Source organism: Colias eurytheme, chromosome 3 (assembly GCF_061535395.1).
Source record: "Colias eurytheme isolate Ceu_HAF_F1 chromosome 3, ilColEury1 Martin Lab GWU primary, whole genome shotgun sequence".
NCBI classification, from domain to species: domain Eukaryota; kingdom Metazoa; phylum Arthropoda; class Insecta; order Lepidoptera; family Pieridae; genus Colias; species Colias eurytheme.
In genome coordinates, this window is record NC_142982.1 from 12,160,235 (window position 1) to 12,177,065 (window position 16,831).

Genomic DNA, 16,831 nt, shown 5'->3' on the forward strand with positions numbered 1-16,831 from the left:
CCAAAACCATTTCCATCTTTACATTGAATTTTACGATTCCCCAGCCTCAGAAAAGCGAAATCGTTATTTTACCGTATCACTTACAAATAAAATTGCTGGATAAAAACAGCAAGGTGAAAGCTCTACCTTAACAAAGAGTTACCGTGTCCAAAGCTTCATAAATAAGGACGTACACAACCCAACATCAGACCAATTCTAGCCATAATTGTACCATGCTATTCTCGCACTTATTACGTATACATAAGGGGTTAGATCGCATGTTGGAATTTGGTAGTGGCATTAGAGTATTATATATTGAAGCAAGAAAGCACTAATATTACATCTAACGCACGCAACGCAAGTAAATCACGCGGTTTCGCTTGTTCTTTTGTTCCTTATTGTGTGGAAGGGTATTGTTCGGGAGCCAAATTATTTAGTTGGATAAACTAATCTTTATTAGAATTTTTATTTTTGTATTTAAATAGAGAAAACCAGTAGTAGTTAAATATTGTTGATGAGTAAAAATAATATAATGCAGTAGTATATTTAATATTATTTTATCAATGTCGTGGGAAAATTAAGTAGTTTTTCTGTGTTGGTTGGGTTTTATTTTACACTCGACTGAATTTATGTTACAATCAATATGTCCGTTCTATAATATGAAATACGTGCATCAACAAAACTCCTATGTAGAGCAGAAAATGTGTATCTAGTGATTTATAAATAAACTGTAGGTATGTGAAACATGACAGATAACTGTTTTTAGCATAGCATTTAGCGATATTATAATCACAAAATATTACTAGTACACTATTGTACTAGGATTCGTAAAATTTAGTTTTCGCTACAAAATAACTCTACATGGTTGAATCTCTCTGTATATAAAAATTCGTCTGTATTCGTTTAGAGGTTCAAACATAAAAATGGAACAAATATACTGAACGGTGTATATTTTTTCGAGGTATTTAAAATTTAGCAATGGGCTCATGTCGTCGCATTTCAATAGCTAACAAACACACCTAAAAACTTTAGCGTTTATAATATACTAGCCTTCTACCCGCGGCTTCGCCCGCTTTGTCTAAAACCTAATGAATTATATACAAAAACCTTCCTCTTGAATCACTCTATCTATTAAAAAAAACTACATCAAAATCTGATGCGTAGTTTTAAAGATTAAAGCATACATATATAGACAGAGAAAGAAACTTTGTTTTATACTATACTAGCGGTCCGCCCCGGCTTCGCCCGTGGTATATAATATTTACGTTTTCTCTACATAAGAACCATCCTCGTACTTCCAGGAATATAATAAAAAAAGAATTATCGAAATCGGTTCAGCCGTTCTCGAGTTATGCGCTTACCAACACATTTTGCGATTCATTTTTATATATAAGATAGTGACTAGCGGTGATCCCCAGCTTCTGCCAGTATATGTATACTCAGGGATCACGTTCATATCCAACGGTGAAATATTTTTTAAATCGGTCCAGTAGTTTCCGAGTTTAGCGCGTTCAAACAAACAAACTCTACATCTTTATGTTATTACTAGCTGCTCCCCGCAGTTTTACCTGTGCCACTCCGCCCTTATTGGTCTTATCATGATAACATAATGCCTTAAGCCTTCCTCGATAAATGGGCTATCTAACACTAAAATAATTTTTCAAATTCGACCTGTAGTTCCTGAAATTAGCGAGTTCAAACAAACAAACAATTCAGCTTCATAATATTAAAAGTACAGGTAACTATAGATAGATATATTTATTCGCAAATACAAGTCTCGTAAAATCCATACTAATATTATAAATGCGAAAGTAACTCTGTCTGTCTGTCTGTTACTCAATCAAGCCTGAACTACTGAACCAATTTGCATGAAATTTGGTATAGATATATTTTGATACCCGAGAAAGGACATAGGATAGGTTTTATCCCGGAAATCCTACGGGAACGGGTTTTTCTCTGAAAACGCGGGCGAAGCCGCGGGCGGAAAGCTAGTACAATATAATAGGACAAAACTCTTGGTAAATATTAAATCTCGATTGTTGGTTCCCAGTTTGCAATACTTCAAGATGACTTCGGCATTCACCGACCGCATCTTACAGTTCAACTTTCCTTTCAGAAAAAAGCTTTTAGCAAACACTTTCTTGTAAAGATTTAAATATATATTTCTTTAACTATTGTTGGAATTTTCTTGCTGTTGGTCGACCGTAGTTGAAGAATAGAATTTATATCTACTGATATTTTAATTTTTTTTAGATTATTAACTAGCGGCCCGCCCCGGCTTCGCCCGTGGTACATATGAAAAATAGATGTTGGCCGATTCTCAGACTTACCCGATATGCACAGAAAATTTCATGAGAATCGGTCCACCCGTTTCGAAGGAGTATGCAGACTAACATTGTGACACGAGAATTTTATATATAAGAAGATTTATCAATTGACATTAAAGTTTTAATTTATCTTCTTATTACCAAAGATAATATTATAATACTATAGTTATAATAGTTCCGCCCGCAGCTTCGCCCGCGTTTTCAAAGAAAAACCCGCATAATTCCCGTTCTCGTGGGATTTCCGGGATGAAACCTATCCTATGTATTAATCCAAGTTACCCTCTATATGTGTGCTAAATTTCATTGTAATCGGTTCAGTAGTATTTGCTTGAAAGAGTAACAAACACACACATACACATCCTCACACTTTCGCATTTATAATATTAGTAGGAAGGATAATATCTCGTTTCTTTCAGGTATACCAACCAATATGAGGGTATAGGTTATACTGGACAAGTTCGGGTTGGCAAATGTGATTCAGTTTTTTTTTTATTTCAGTACGTGCTACTTCCTTACTTATGTATTAATTTACCAAGTTATATATACGTCTAAAAATTAAATACATTTTTACGATCATTTCACTTTTGAACCTTCCAACTTTTCTTTGAAGTCAAAGGTTATATCAAAAATAATAATAAACATCATAACCCTCAACTTAACCAACTGAATTTTTCTCTGATTATCTTTAGTAGATTAACATAATATTAATAACAAAAGGATCAGAAACCTCTAGGGTGCAATTACTTAAGCTTCCGTGACAGTTTGTAATTTACGTGTGATACAAAGAGAAACAGTGTCGACGCGAGGTGTAAAGGTCCAACCTTTACAATTATTTCAAGATATTTTTGAATGTAATTAAATTTAATGGGCATGCCGTTTATTGTGGCTTTCTCTTGTGTGCTAAGAACAATTAAATGTATTTTATGGTAATTTTAAGAACAACTAAATAACTAAACTAAATTTATTCCAATGTTAAATAAGTTTTTGTTTACGTAATGTACATGAATAATTTAATTTTAATCAAAAGAGATTATGGAGAAAATTGAAGATTCGAAATGTCTAAAGTTCCATTTCACGCTATATTTGACAAAAAATAAAATAAGAATGCCATCCTCAATCATTTATGAGTATTAAATTCATTTTAAATGCGACATTTTAAATTACTATTTACATTATACATCGTCTACCATTCTGAATATTAAATTTTAAATAATCATTTTAAAGAACATACGAAAATTATTTCCACAATATGTGAACAACAGGGAACAACCATCTGAGTCGAAATAAATAGCCTATTATAGTAATAGGTTTATTTACGTTTGGTTTCACTCGCCCACTTATTTGTATTTATTTTAATTTGATAACATTTTCATGATGAATAATTTTTATGAATAGGTCTGATAGCGCTTGAAATGTAAAAGGATGTTTTAAATACAAATTCAAATTTATTTGAATCAAATATTATAGTCTAAGTATTATGATACTGTAATATTTAATTAAAATTGTGTATCTATACCTATTTGAAATTCAAACATCGAAATTTAGCAGACTAGCTTCACACTGCGACTTTGTTTCCATAGTAGAATAAATGTATTCTAGGTTCTAAACTATCTTTATACAATATTTCAGTATATTTCAATCTAATTATTATATCTATGACTAGCTTTCCGCTCGCGGCTTCGCCCGCGTTTTTAAATAAAAACCCGCATATGCGTGAAAGAGTAACAAACATACACATAAATCCATCCTCACAAACTTTCGCATTTAAATATACTGTATTAATCTTAATCTTAATATTATATATATAAATCACGTGTCACAATGTTTGTCCTCAATGGACTCCTAAACCACTTAACCGATTATAATAAAATTCGCACACCATGTGCAGTTCGATCCAACTTGAGAGATAGGATAGTTTAAACATGTAGGTACCATACGGGCGAAGCCGGGGCGGACCGCTAGTATTATATAAGTAGCATAATGGTATTGTGTTCGTATTATTTCTTTAATAAAACCTATGTTTTCTCCTTCAATTTTCTATTCAGTGCATACGCTATGCAATAGCGGTCACTCCACATTCAAAACGAATGTCATTATACGTATTCAGTCTAGTCCGAGAGGTAGTTGCATTATATTCTCAATATACTTGTTACATTTTTTTTTGTACATATTGTATACGAGTAAGGATGAAACATTACAACTAAAATATAAAGATATAATATCTATACAAAACAATTTTTGTTTCATAATATAATATGTTTTACACGTGAAGTAAAGTTAAATTATCGTACATATTATATTTAATATAAATTTTACTTTTTAAAGTGAAACTTTTATTACATCGTCTCAAACTTTTTGGTCTGTGTAGCGCATGTCGCGTGACGGTCGGCTGCCGAGTAGGTATAAAGCAGTGTTCGGAGTCATTATCGTACAAATACGATAATTTTGTGCCTAAGTTTCACTTTTACCGTGGTTTCATAAAACCACACAACATTTTTTTTTCAGTTTCGTCGGGCTAGCTAGAGACAACCTTTCACTATTAATACAAACTTATAAAATAAAATCATTCTAACAGTGCGTGTTTTTTCGATGCCATTAATCACTTCAAGATATAGATCATGAAGAAAGACAGAGTTTTTGTCGCGAAAATAAAATTCAAAGGGCGTAGAATAGTTACGTAATCTCATGTGGATTATCACGCGAGCACACAGTAAAAATGCCTACATAGAAAGTTTTTCGTATGGTTAAACAAATTATACAAAAAAAAAATCGATCATCAGACTGGATTCAAACCCCTGTTTACTTAGTAACTATTTAATCCATGCCAAAAGCGTTTCTTTCTTAAAAATTTTCAATTATTTTACATTGTTTTTAACTCTATAAAAGTTTTTATCCAACAGGTCACACGTCATTAAAAGTGCTTTTACCACATTTACCGTGTAGTTTCAGACGTGTGACATAGCAATAAAACAACAAAGAAACCGCACGCTCTCGCACTAAAGCCATAGTAATTTCTCGAAACTTCGCGAATACGACGAAAAAAAAACATCAGAACAGGTGCACTTAACGCAACAATGGCGTCGTTTTAAATGACTCGTTGAAATATTTTATTCGGATCGAATAGTAGAAATTTTCATGCTGAAAGCCTTTTAGATTTATTGGGAAAATATTTTATCTTGTGGCTTAGTACCTGCGTTTTATTCGCGAGTTCGTTTTGAGCGGAATAATGGTGGTTTTTGTGTGCATGCATAAGTCTGTATACATTTTACTGGGATCATAACTTTGTTTATTTTAATAAAAATAAAATGAAACTAAAGTATGACTGGAACTTAAAGGTTGTGAAGCCCAGATAATGTTTTCAACCTACATTTTCTTGTCAATGTTTTAATTAAGTTATAATAAAAAAAAAATACATTTATGTTCGATACTTTGATAACATCTGTAATTAACTTTTGGATTATTGCCTTACAGGAACAGAGCTTTGTAAGAACTACGGAGAGTTTGAAGGTTTCTAACTAAAATACATAGTATATTAATTATTAACAAGTATAGCCCACATATCTCGCCCCATTTAGTCACAGATGCAGATTGTACCTATTAGAATTAAGATTATCTGTCGATTAGGCAATTAAAAGTACACAATGTAGATGCGATATAAAAGTTAAAGTGTCTTTTCAAATTAATTAACAAACGTGGTCTAACTGCTGATGTAATATTGTTACAAGCCGTATAATAAATAAATATTCACTTATAATACCACAAGAGCTTCAAAATTATCGGGTATTTTCCGATAGGGTATTTTTCGATTGAAAAACTTGACGACTTTATTTGTTTGCAGGGAACCTTGAGGGAAATGCCAGATAATTTTGAAGTTCGTGTGGTATTCGGGGGATTATTTTTCCGTCCCAAATGTCGGCCAATAATTTCACAATTGAATTCAATCTGTCAGTTTTAACTACTTACCAGAGAAAAATTTCAAAAAATTATCAGTATAATACCTTGTAGGTTGTACCACGTGACGTCGAATGGTGCAATTCTATTGGTCGATATTTGGGTCGGAAAAATAATCTAGGAAAATCTTAAACTGAATTATGCTACTTGACAGGAAATGTATTTTACTAGAAGTACTCCATAGAACAATTTCTTGGAATCTCGGTTGACTTGTTTCTCAAGTGTTTTTTGAGTAAATATTTGATTGTATAATTGTAAATGAATTCTACATAAATAAATAAATAAATAAATAAATAAATAAAACTAATTTATTTCAGGCCACATAGCCCCAAATAGTATTAGTAAAATCTTATGCTAGGGCCAGTTCCTCAACTCGTTGATAAAGCAGTATTATTTCCAGTGTGGGAAAGTGATGGCGCTAGATGACGTATTATATAGCACTATCATTCCACATTGGAATTAATACTGCTTTAAGAGGATACACAAAAAAAAATCCACTGCTTGGCGGGCGGAGTCTAATAGCTCGCTATCGCGAACGCGGGTGTGCGCGAAGTCATTCTTGCATACTCGCCGCGCTGCCGCTGGCCGACTCGGGACAAACATGTATGGAGTCGTCATACAGTTATAATATTGTTATACATATATTTAATTGTTGATTTATTGGTTTTATTTTCTTGCTTATAAACACAAAATTATCTTCTTTTTAACAACTACTTAGACATTATTAATAATTATTAATTATTATTATTTCGTAATGTTTACTTTATTACAAAATAATACAGGTTATAAATAATCTTTAAAATAACAAAAAATATTGTTACTATGAAAAAATGAAATAGTACCTAATTACGCGGACTACTGAATTGATTTAGATAGAATTTGATGCTGACGTAGATATTACATCATGCCCAGAAATGAAAGGTACTATTTCTGAAAGAAGTTATAAACCCTAATTCTTCTCAGTCAAAGTCAAGAGTGGATGATATCACTAATACAGTAAAACTGATGCGAAACTTTGGATGTTAATTTGTATATTTTTTTGTTAGTTGTTACTTAATCACGTCAAGACTACATTACCAATTTTGATAAAATATAGCTAATTGCCTGGATTTACACATAGGATACTTTTTATCCGAACTGAACACTTCTGTGGGATAAAACAGGATTCACGATATAACCTAATTCCACGCGGGCAAAGCCGCGGTCGGAATGATATTTTTTTAAATAAAAAAATTGTTTAAAAAAAACACAAAATATATTGACGCATGTATTTATTTTTTGCACTCTATTATAATTGTAATTATTCATTACAAATACATAATCAAAATAAAATAGGCAGAACAAAGTTAGGCCCTGGTAGGATAGGTAGGCAGGTACAGCAATGTGAGACGAACACTGGCTTATTTATACCAATAATAATGTATTATAAACATTAAATTAAGTTTACTTTCTAACAACAAAAATACATAATTGTATTAGCTAATGTGAAAACGAATCAACCAATCATCCCACAACAATGAAATGTGCACACAAATATTCATCCAAATCGGTTCATGTGATTAGGAGGAGTGACTGCAGCGCCATCCTCCGGGCCCAATTGTGTTTCCAGATCACCCAGGAACTCAATTTAATATACTTACACAAAATTTTTCGAAATGAAAACTCACATTACTATGTAAATATGAATATAAACCGGTTTTAGTACTAAGCAATTTCCCGCACAGGTGTAGTAAGTATAAATGAAATAAATATCAACATCAAATTCTTTATACAACATACTTATCTACCACCTACTAAGAAATTCTTGAAATTTTTTCGTATTTTTTTAAAATATAATACTACTCCAACGAGCTCCTGTTCCATAATTCCATATTACGTCCACCATACTTCCACTAAGTTCACCATGATTTTTTATTTCTTTGCACTTTGTTGCTTTTTGCTAAAAATGGAATCATGCGATAAAACCAGTAGAGCGTTGATAACATACATTTTTGACTGAATAAAGGTACTTACGAAGGAGTGGGTTCACATTGTGAACAATCAGTGGGTTTATTTTCCTTCTGGATTCCGGATTTCTGAAAAGATTATTTATGCTATAAATGAAAAAATCTTACACATTCGTTATGTACTTAAAACAGGGGTACATATCAAACATCGTCTATAATACAATTATCATCAAATTTAAAATAAAACCAACTTACTTCATTAATTTGTTCCAATTGTAAGCATTCTTTTTCCTCCAACCTTTATGTTTCTTCTTCTTATTTTCTTTATTGTCCCCATTTGTCTCATTTTGTCTTATCGTGTTGTCACCCTTTTTTACGATTGCGCGAGCGACACAAGTTCCCCGTGTGACGGCCGTAGCGGGAATGACTCGTGCAGCGATCGGGGTAGGAAGGTACAGGGCGGCTCTCGCTATATTGGCTGGTCAGGCGCTAATTTAAAGTATTTCTTGTTTATTTCAAAACCATCGCATATTTCAAAATTCTAACACGGTAGACGTATAGGTTGTATATTTTATAGTTAATATCCAAAAAGTCGTAACTTTACGTTTGTTATTTTGAAGATGCCAGAGATTAAAAAAAAATAACAATGAGAACTTTGTATTTTTTTTCTATCGAGAAAATATCATGGAATCATGTTTCTAAAACGATAGACGTATTGTGTTACTATTGAACTTTCTTGTCAAGAATTTTCATCACGACAACTTTAATAATATAAAAATTACGAAGGTTTAAAAAGGGCCGTAAATGTTAGAAAAATTAATTCATCACCTTAAGACATACCAGTTACCAGCCGGGTAGGTTACCACGATGACAAGCAGTGTTATACCCAGTGTCAGAAAGTGATGGCGAGACGACCTGTATACCTCTACCCTATGATATATATAAAAAAGCTAGATTCGTTACCCGCTCTCTATTTTGGCAAGAAAAAACTCAGCTAAGTGCCCGAGTTTCACTTAGTCACGCACCATTCAGCGTCGTGGCTGGACGTTCTTTTTATATTTTAATCGGCAGTTGTTATTACGAAGAACATGAGTGAGACATGTATTATGTCTCGTGCGTGAGAGTGAAAGAGAGAACAACTGTATTGGTGATAATGCGTTAGTAAGTAGGTATGTATTAATTACGCTGTTTTTTAGTGCAATGATGTTGGCGTATGCCGCGTCTACTAGTATAATAGGTCATTGCCTCTACCACTCTACACTATAATTAATACTTCTTTAAGACTTAAAGGCGACAATAATACACAAGTGTATACATAGTGTACAATAATTTTTCATAATCCCGTCCTAATGAAGAATGAGTACTAAGCGACAGAGATTCCCGAGTCCTGATTTCCCGGGGGCGCCGCTTGAAAAATTGAAACTGACGTCGGGGTTATGAAGCCTTTTTGCGTTCACCGTTAACCGGGAATGAGATAATCTTTGTAAGAGATAACAAAATGTCACTGGAAGAGCTGTGTAGAACACTTTTAGATTATGAGTATAGCCTGTTATTGTAGCCTTTGAATGTATTAACAGATGCTTGCAGGAACAGAATATACAAAAACTAAATATAAATGATTGGTACTTTATACACACGATATTAAAAAAATGTGTTCGTGTACTAGTGTACACACGTAAGAAGTGAAACTTCTTTATGACCTTATTTTTCAAAAAATAATTTACTATATGCAACTTTACAGAAATACATCGTCGAATCACGCGTGGTAGGGATATGAAAAAGATGGCGCGTAACGGAAAAATGTCACGCGTAACGAAAAAATGTTACACTAAATTTTTTTCCAACCCCGATAAAGAAGTTTCACTTCAAAAACAAAACTGAAGCGATGAAATTCATGAACCAGATCCATGAACATCCATGAACATATTGCGAAGTTGATATACAAGCTCACATGTAATTAACATATTTACAAAAAGAGCTGCTTTAAAATCCATAATATATTTATCAAACACAAATATACCTGTAACAATAACCATAAATACTACAAGCATCAACATTAATTGATTAGACAAACTATCAAGATCATCACACGACCTATTACATCTCCCGATAGCAACAAGACTATAACTTGCACTAAGCACTTTGTATGTAATCTTCCATCTCCAGTAATAACAATTGCAATTGATTGCATCGACGATACGTTATTGTTGTGTAGCGAATTGAAATATTACGCCTTTGTTTGCAAGCATTTTCAATATACTTGAATAGTATTTGTGATTAAAACTAGAATGAATACCTTATCTTTTATTATTTTTTAAAGAGTAATGGGAAATAATATAATTTTTTTCCATTATAGAATGATTTAATGAGCTTTTAAACGTGTTCTATAGGTAAATTTATCTACAGCATTTAAGTGATAAGTGTTGTCTTGTTATATGAGTCTGTGGTAAAGTCATTTCCTATCGCATTTATTTGAATAATTACATATTTTGCCAAGCATCAGCATAAAAATGAAATATTCACTAGGAACACATATTTTCAGTGTCTTAGATAAACTCTCCACCACAACGATGAAACTTAATAAAACTTCAATAGCAATATTGCAAATGCTTGTAAGAACGATACATTTTACGTGACAATAATAAAAACATTCAGAAAACACAGTAAAGGTATATCAAAAGGACATTGGATAAAATTCGACCATCGAAACACATCGAAATTTAATATAGGGCCGTGTCATTTTCGTATTTGCTCCGAGACCGCTGTCAAAAAAACTACGCATCCGTTCGGGAGTAATAAGATCTATTTGTTATCCTGGGTATCTTTGATGGGATGGAATGTACTGGTGGGCAATGTATCGAGCTTTGTGAGAGCTAATATTGTTATCTGAACGCTGTGTGAAATTAGGAGGCGGTAGTAAATAAAAATAAGAAGATCGACTGACTACCTTCTACAAAATAAAGTAATTTACTGATATTAATATTAAATTTTTGCTCTCAGGTTGTTTGGATTAACAATTCCATCGCAAAACATAAGCATAGTAAATGGGTACCTTCTAGAGAAGCGCGCTCTCAATTGTTAGCTTACCAGCAGGCGGGATCGTCGTCATGCGCTTCCTTTTTGACGTCCAAAAGTATTTTTATTTACATATTATAATGAGAAATATTTTGATTGTAGAAAAATAAAAAATGGGTGGAACGAGCTTTACTAATCTGTGTTATATACCAACTTATCTCGACCTGCGTTTAACAGCATGTTAAATCATTTTTAAAAGCTCGAAGCAACATAATTCCGTATATTCCGCAGCAAACAAACAGAATAGACTGAGATAGATAAATTTCGTTCAAATTCATGTTCACTTTCTCTGAACCCAAATATATTGAGACAATTGATATTGGAGAATATTATTGGTGCCACGTGTACTTTTAATACGAACACTGAATTTCAATTAAGCGTTACGGATAAGGTAGAAATTCTACTAATGTTATATATGCCAAAGTTTGTGTTTGTTAGTTTGTTACTCCTTTACGCAAAAACTGCTGAATCGATTTTCGTGTAATTTGGGACACATAGAGTTTTTATCCTAGAGTTAAGTTAGGATAAAATAAAGACTCTTTAACGGATTTTAAAAGCGATTTATTCATTATACTAATCTCCTGACGTTTGAACATTTTACAGCGAACGTGGTCACAGGGAGACTTGACCACATAAAATGAAGAAATTGCGTTTAAAATCCGTTAAAAGTCTTTCATTTCTACGTGTATAATACTTGCGTATAATCAAACACTAGAAAATGATTTTGGGCATAGTTTGAATGAAGTGGGTGTAACATGAGGTTAATACTATCTTTATGAGTTTGATCCTTCTAAAATGGTCTGAGATGATCATTTTCTAATGCTAATGGAGTTAACACACAATTTGCAAGCATTATTAAATCGATTAAGGTATGTATTGTGTGGTAGGTGCAAACAATACATGTAACCTTAATTGATACTGTTATCTGCTTCGTTTAGTGGTTACTATGTTTGAGTATAATGTATTGAGAGCTTCTAGGGTTGGGCAAATTAATCCCTAATAATATTATACATGCGAAAGTAACTCTGTCTGTCTGTCTGTTACGCTTTCCCGCTTAATCCTCTCAACCGATTTTGATGAAATTTGGCACAGACAATCTTTTGACCCTGAGAAAGAACATAGGCTACCTTTTATCAAAACACCACGCGGGTGCAGCCGCGGACGGAAGCTAGTAATGTTAAAGATTTCAATAGGATCACATAGATAGAAAAACTTTATTTTTGTGCGATCCTTCGTTTTGGCAGATTGTGAGAGGAATAAAAGTGGGCTTGCATTTATGTTTGCATACATTTTTGGACACGATAATATTATATTATATTCTGATGAGCACCATTAGCGACATTCAGTAAGGACATTTATATTCATCTAAATTCCTACAAGTCCTTAAGGCTGCAGTCTAGCAAAATTGCGTTTTCAACAAGTTATTTGACAATTTTTTCCCGGCTAATGAAATGATAAACTGAATTTTTTTTTCTTGTTTATCAATTAGTGTTATATACGCAATGCGCGTGAATTTTTTCAAATTTATAAAGTTACTTTATTTTACCTTAATCAGGCCTTCAAGATAAGTCTCTTTCCCCCAAAGACATTTCGAGCTAAGTTTGTGCACTCACTACGTTGCAACCGATTACAATTTACACAATCTGATCAGCGCATTATTATCCTTATATAGTCGTTATTAAAAACTGCTGAATACAATTGCCGAAAAACTTATGATTTTCTTAATTAGAACGTTATAAATTCATTAAATTTCCCATTTTTTGCCTTACAAAATCTATTGATAAATACTGCTAAAAGTTATTTTTTCCATTAATTTATTCGAGTTGGTTGAAGACCAATGAGTATTAATCCTTTAAAAAATTTTTTTTTGAATTTTGATAATTCTTTAAATTTTAAAAAAATATTTAAAATAATTAGGAAAAATCCTAGCGAATTTCTTTAGTCGCGCTCCTTGGGCCGGAGCGTTCTGACGTGTGCTCTACGCTCGATTTTCCTTCATACCGAAGTGAAAGTTGCTCTACTTCATTAAATTTAATATTTTTGTTAATTGATTATTTTTATCTTAGTTTTGTGCAAATATTCGTATTTTTAAACATTTGATTTCGATATGGAAAATAAACGAAAAAAATACGCGTGTAACTACTAGAAAAAAAATTATCTTCGAACATAAAGTTAATGAAACCAAATAGATTGCAAAGGTGATTGGCAACAATTTCTTTATTTTACGGGGTGTCAGTAAAGGGATGTATATTTCTTTAAAACTAAAGTAAGCTCATAAATTTTCTTATAATATAATTTTTTTGAAGTTCCAAAAATGTTTATTTTTCGTTTGAGAAATACGAAATATAATATAAACTTGTATTGAGAACTTGAACTTCCCAAGTTCATCCGGGGAAATCCCCATACGGGGAAAATGATTTGTTTACTCCAAAATTGATCCGAGGTGTTTTAATTTTTCCTTCTAGTCATTTTCAACGTAGCGGCATGTTGTTTGATTATTAATTTTGTAACTTAAATACAGGATGTTGGTTTTATATTCTGATCTTACAGACGCGCTGACAAATTTAGTCCGCCATTTCTAGTTTAGTCCACCAACTCTAAGTACCAATATTAAAACGAATGGATTATCATCACATCATCAAAACTCAGATTTAATGGAAGATCACAATAACATAGAAAATTCAGTGGGTGTTGAGAACTAAACAAACACAAGTAACAGAGACGCGAAGAATAAAAAAAGAGGACGAAAACGATAATTCGTTGATGCTTTCCCTTTTCGACGTATTGTTAGGGTACATCACCAATCTGCAAAAAACAAAACTGATGATTCCCAATTGCTGATTAAAAATGAAAAACAAATAATCGACAAAAGTGGTGAAAATTTGCTGATCACTACATCCTTCAGTGGTAGCAGATTTACTCATTTAAAATGTATCGGTGAACAGCGTAAAGGAGAGGAGGACAGGAAAACATTATGAAAGTGGATGGTGGATTGTATACAGGGTGTAATCGATAAGTATGTGCAGGCGATTATGACGTTATTATTGCAGGTATCAAAAAACTTAAAACTGATATCGAAATTACTTTACCTAATGAGCAAAATGACAATAATAACTTTTTAAAAGTATAACGAGAAATATCTAAAAAATTTACTTTATACACTCCCATATCAAAAAGGGAAAATGGGACTAGTAGAAGTTAAATGTCTAATTCCGGCAAAAGACATGAATGCGGAAGATGCGGTTAAAAATAAAAAAAAATAATATTTGAAATACAATGCAAAAAATAACACTTTTGAAATACAAATAAGCAGACTTCTGCTTCTGCAACTAAACGTTGCAGAAGCAGAAGTCTGCTTATTTGCTGTTTGGACTGGAGTGAATCATTCGTTAAAAATAGAATATATAAAAAATTATGTAACGTTTAGGCAAAATAAAATGATGGACCATTATCAAGATTTTACATAAATTGCCTACTGTCAGAATTGATTGATTCGAGACTTCAGCATTCGATGTCCATCAAGGACCCATCCTATATCATTCAAGCGATTGAAAAAAAAGAGATAAATCCAGTGCAACCGATAAAGCATCAGAATGCTAGCAAAAGATTTATTAGGTTTATCAATATAAATCTATATATTATACATAATATAATAAATCTGTAGAAGACGCGAAGACAGAAATAAATATCTTTTGTTTTCATTTGAGTATTTTTCTATTTAATAATTTTTTAACACAAACATTACATTTTTTTTATTATATACAAAATTTGTTTATCCGTTTTATTAGTTAAACTGAACAACTTTCACTAAGAAACTTAGGTCGAAAAAAATGTATAGAGTTATGCATTTTGTATGGAAAGCTTACTTTTTTTTATATTTCGTCCAAATTTCTTTGTAAAAGTTGATCAGTTGAAGATATCAATAGAAAGTATTGGCAAATTTTGTGTACTGATAAAAAAAAATCACCCGGTGTAATTTTCACGAAAATTGTTTCAAATTGTCATTTTTGGTACTTATTACGAATATTAAATTATGCATACGAATGATTTAATTTTTAAAAATTAAGTGGAGCAACTTTCCTTTAGTACATTTGTATTATTTACATATAGGATGACAGGATGCATTTGTTTGCACTACTAGACCAAGCCCTTAACAAGAATGAATGTCTCAGCTTATTTACTATGTATCTCATCTTACAACAGGTTAAGGGGAACTTGAAACTCCGTAGTTCAGTTCAACTAACAGTTCACTTGCTAACTATTTGACCATAATACTATCCGTTTCCTTCAGGCCATTATCCAACCTTCTTAAATAATGTTTTAAGGAGGACCAGGCTATTAGTAGACATAACTATGGGATTATCTTGGCCACACACCTCTATAACATTTTATTATTATGTCTGTTATACATGCTGATAGTGCAGTATTATCTTAAAGACAAACTTGCTTGTGATTGAATTTAAGGAATATGGTAAGGTAATTGCTAGTTTAACAGTATATTACATGTAAGAGCCTATTTAATGATAGTATTAATATGAAAATATAACAAGGTGGAAATATACTTTAAACCAATTTTATGTTCGAAGAGTGTAGAGCAAAATGTAGAGTTTCTGGTGGTAGTATACTGATGTGCCTATTATTATACATATTACTAGCTGCGCTCCGCGGTTTCACTCGCGTGGCTCCGCTCCTGTTGATCTTAGTATAATCATTTATAGCCTATAACCTTCCTCAATAAATGGGCTATCTAACAACGAAAGAATTTTTCAAGTCGGACCAATAGAGCTTGAGATTAGTGCTTTCAAACAAACAAACTCTTCAGGTTTATAATATTAGAGACTGATATATTATTAGTATAGATGATGTCAAAGAATAACTAGCAGGTCTCGTAAAATACACACATACTCGGAACTTTAGGGCAACCATGTCTGCCCCATTTTAACACAATAAGCTGTGACGTTTGACGTTGATACCATCGATCATTATCGAGTGCCACAGGACACGAAGGTCGTTGTGACAAGGGTCACATGTCGCTTAATTATATTACCTGATTATACAGGGTGCAGGGTGTCCATTAACATGGAGTTAGTGATTTGGTTATGTATAATGAAGTGGATTTGATTTATGAAATGGTAAATAATTTCTATGTTATTCATTGATTGAATGTTGAAAATTGGAGATATTTCAAGAGAAAATTATTCAACTAAGTAACTAATCAATAACAATAACATTAAAATAACAACATTAATAACAATAAAAATTATTTGTATTACAAAGTACGTATTTATAACAGAAATAATAGCTGATGTTCTACGATTGGTATCTGGGGGCACGGTAGTGCCCCCGCCAAGACGAGCCAAGCGACTACGCGCACGGGCACTACCTACCTTTTCTCGAAGCGCTTCGACGTTTTTTTGAACCCTCATAACTTGGGTTTGGATTATGCTAGATCAACAAAATTTTCGGGATATATTGTCAATAGCGGACTTATTGAACATATTAAGTTTTAATTACATTAGCTTTTATACTTCAGATTTTATTTATATCTAAAAA

The 16,831-nt window shown here is 32.5% G+C and overlaps 1 long non-coding RNA gene across 1 annotated transcript; it reads right to left on the reverse strand.

Moving 5' to 3' along the window:
• Positions 1-7,106: 7,106 nt before the first annotated feature.
• Positions 7,107-8,868, reverse strand: LOC149910003 (uncharacterized). The gene is made up of 3 exons (XR_016458420.1): positions 8,459-8,868; positions 8,271-8,332; positions 7,107-8,196 (listed from the first exon to the last, which is right to left on the reverse strand). It is a non-coding gene; the product is annotated as an uncharacterized LOC149910003 (long non-coding RNA).
• Positions 8,869-16,831: the final 7,963 nt, after the last annotated feature.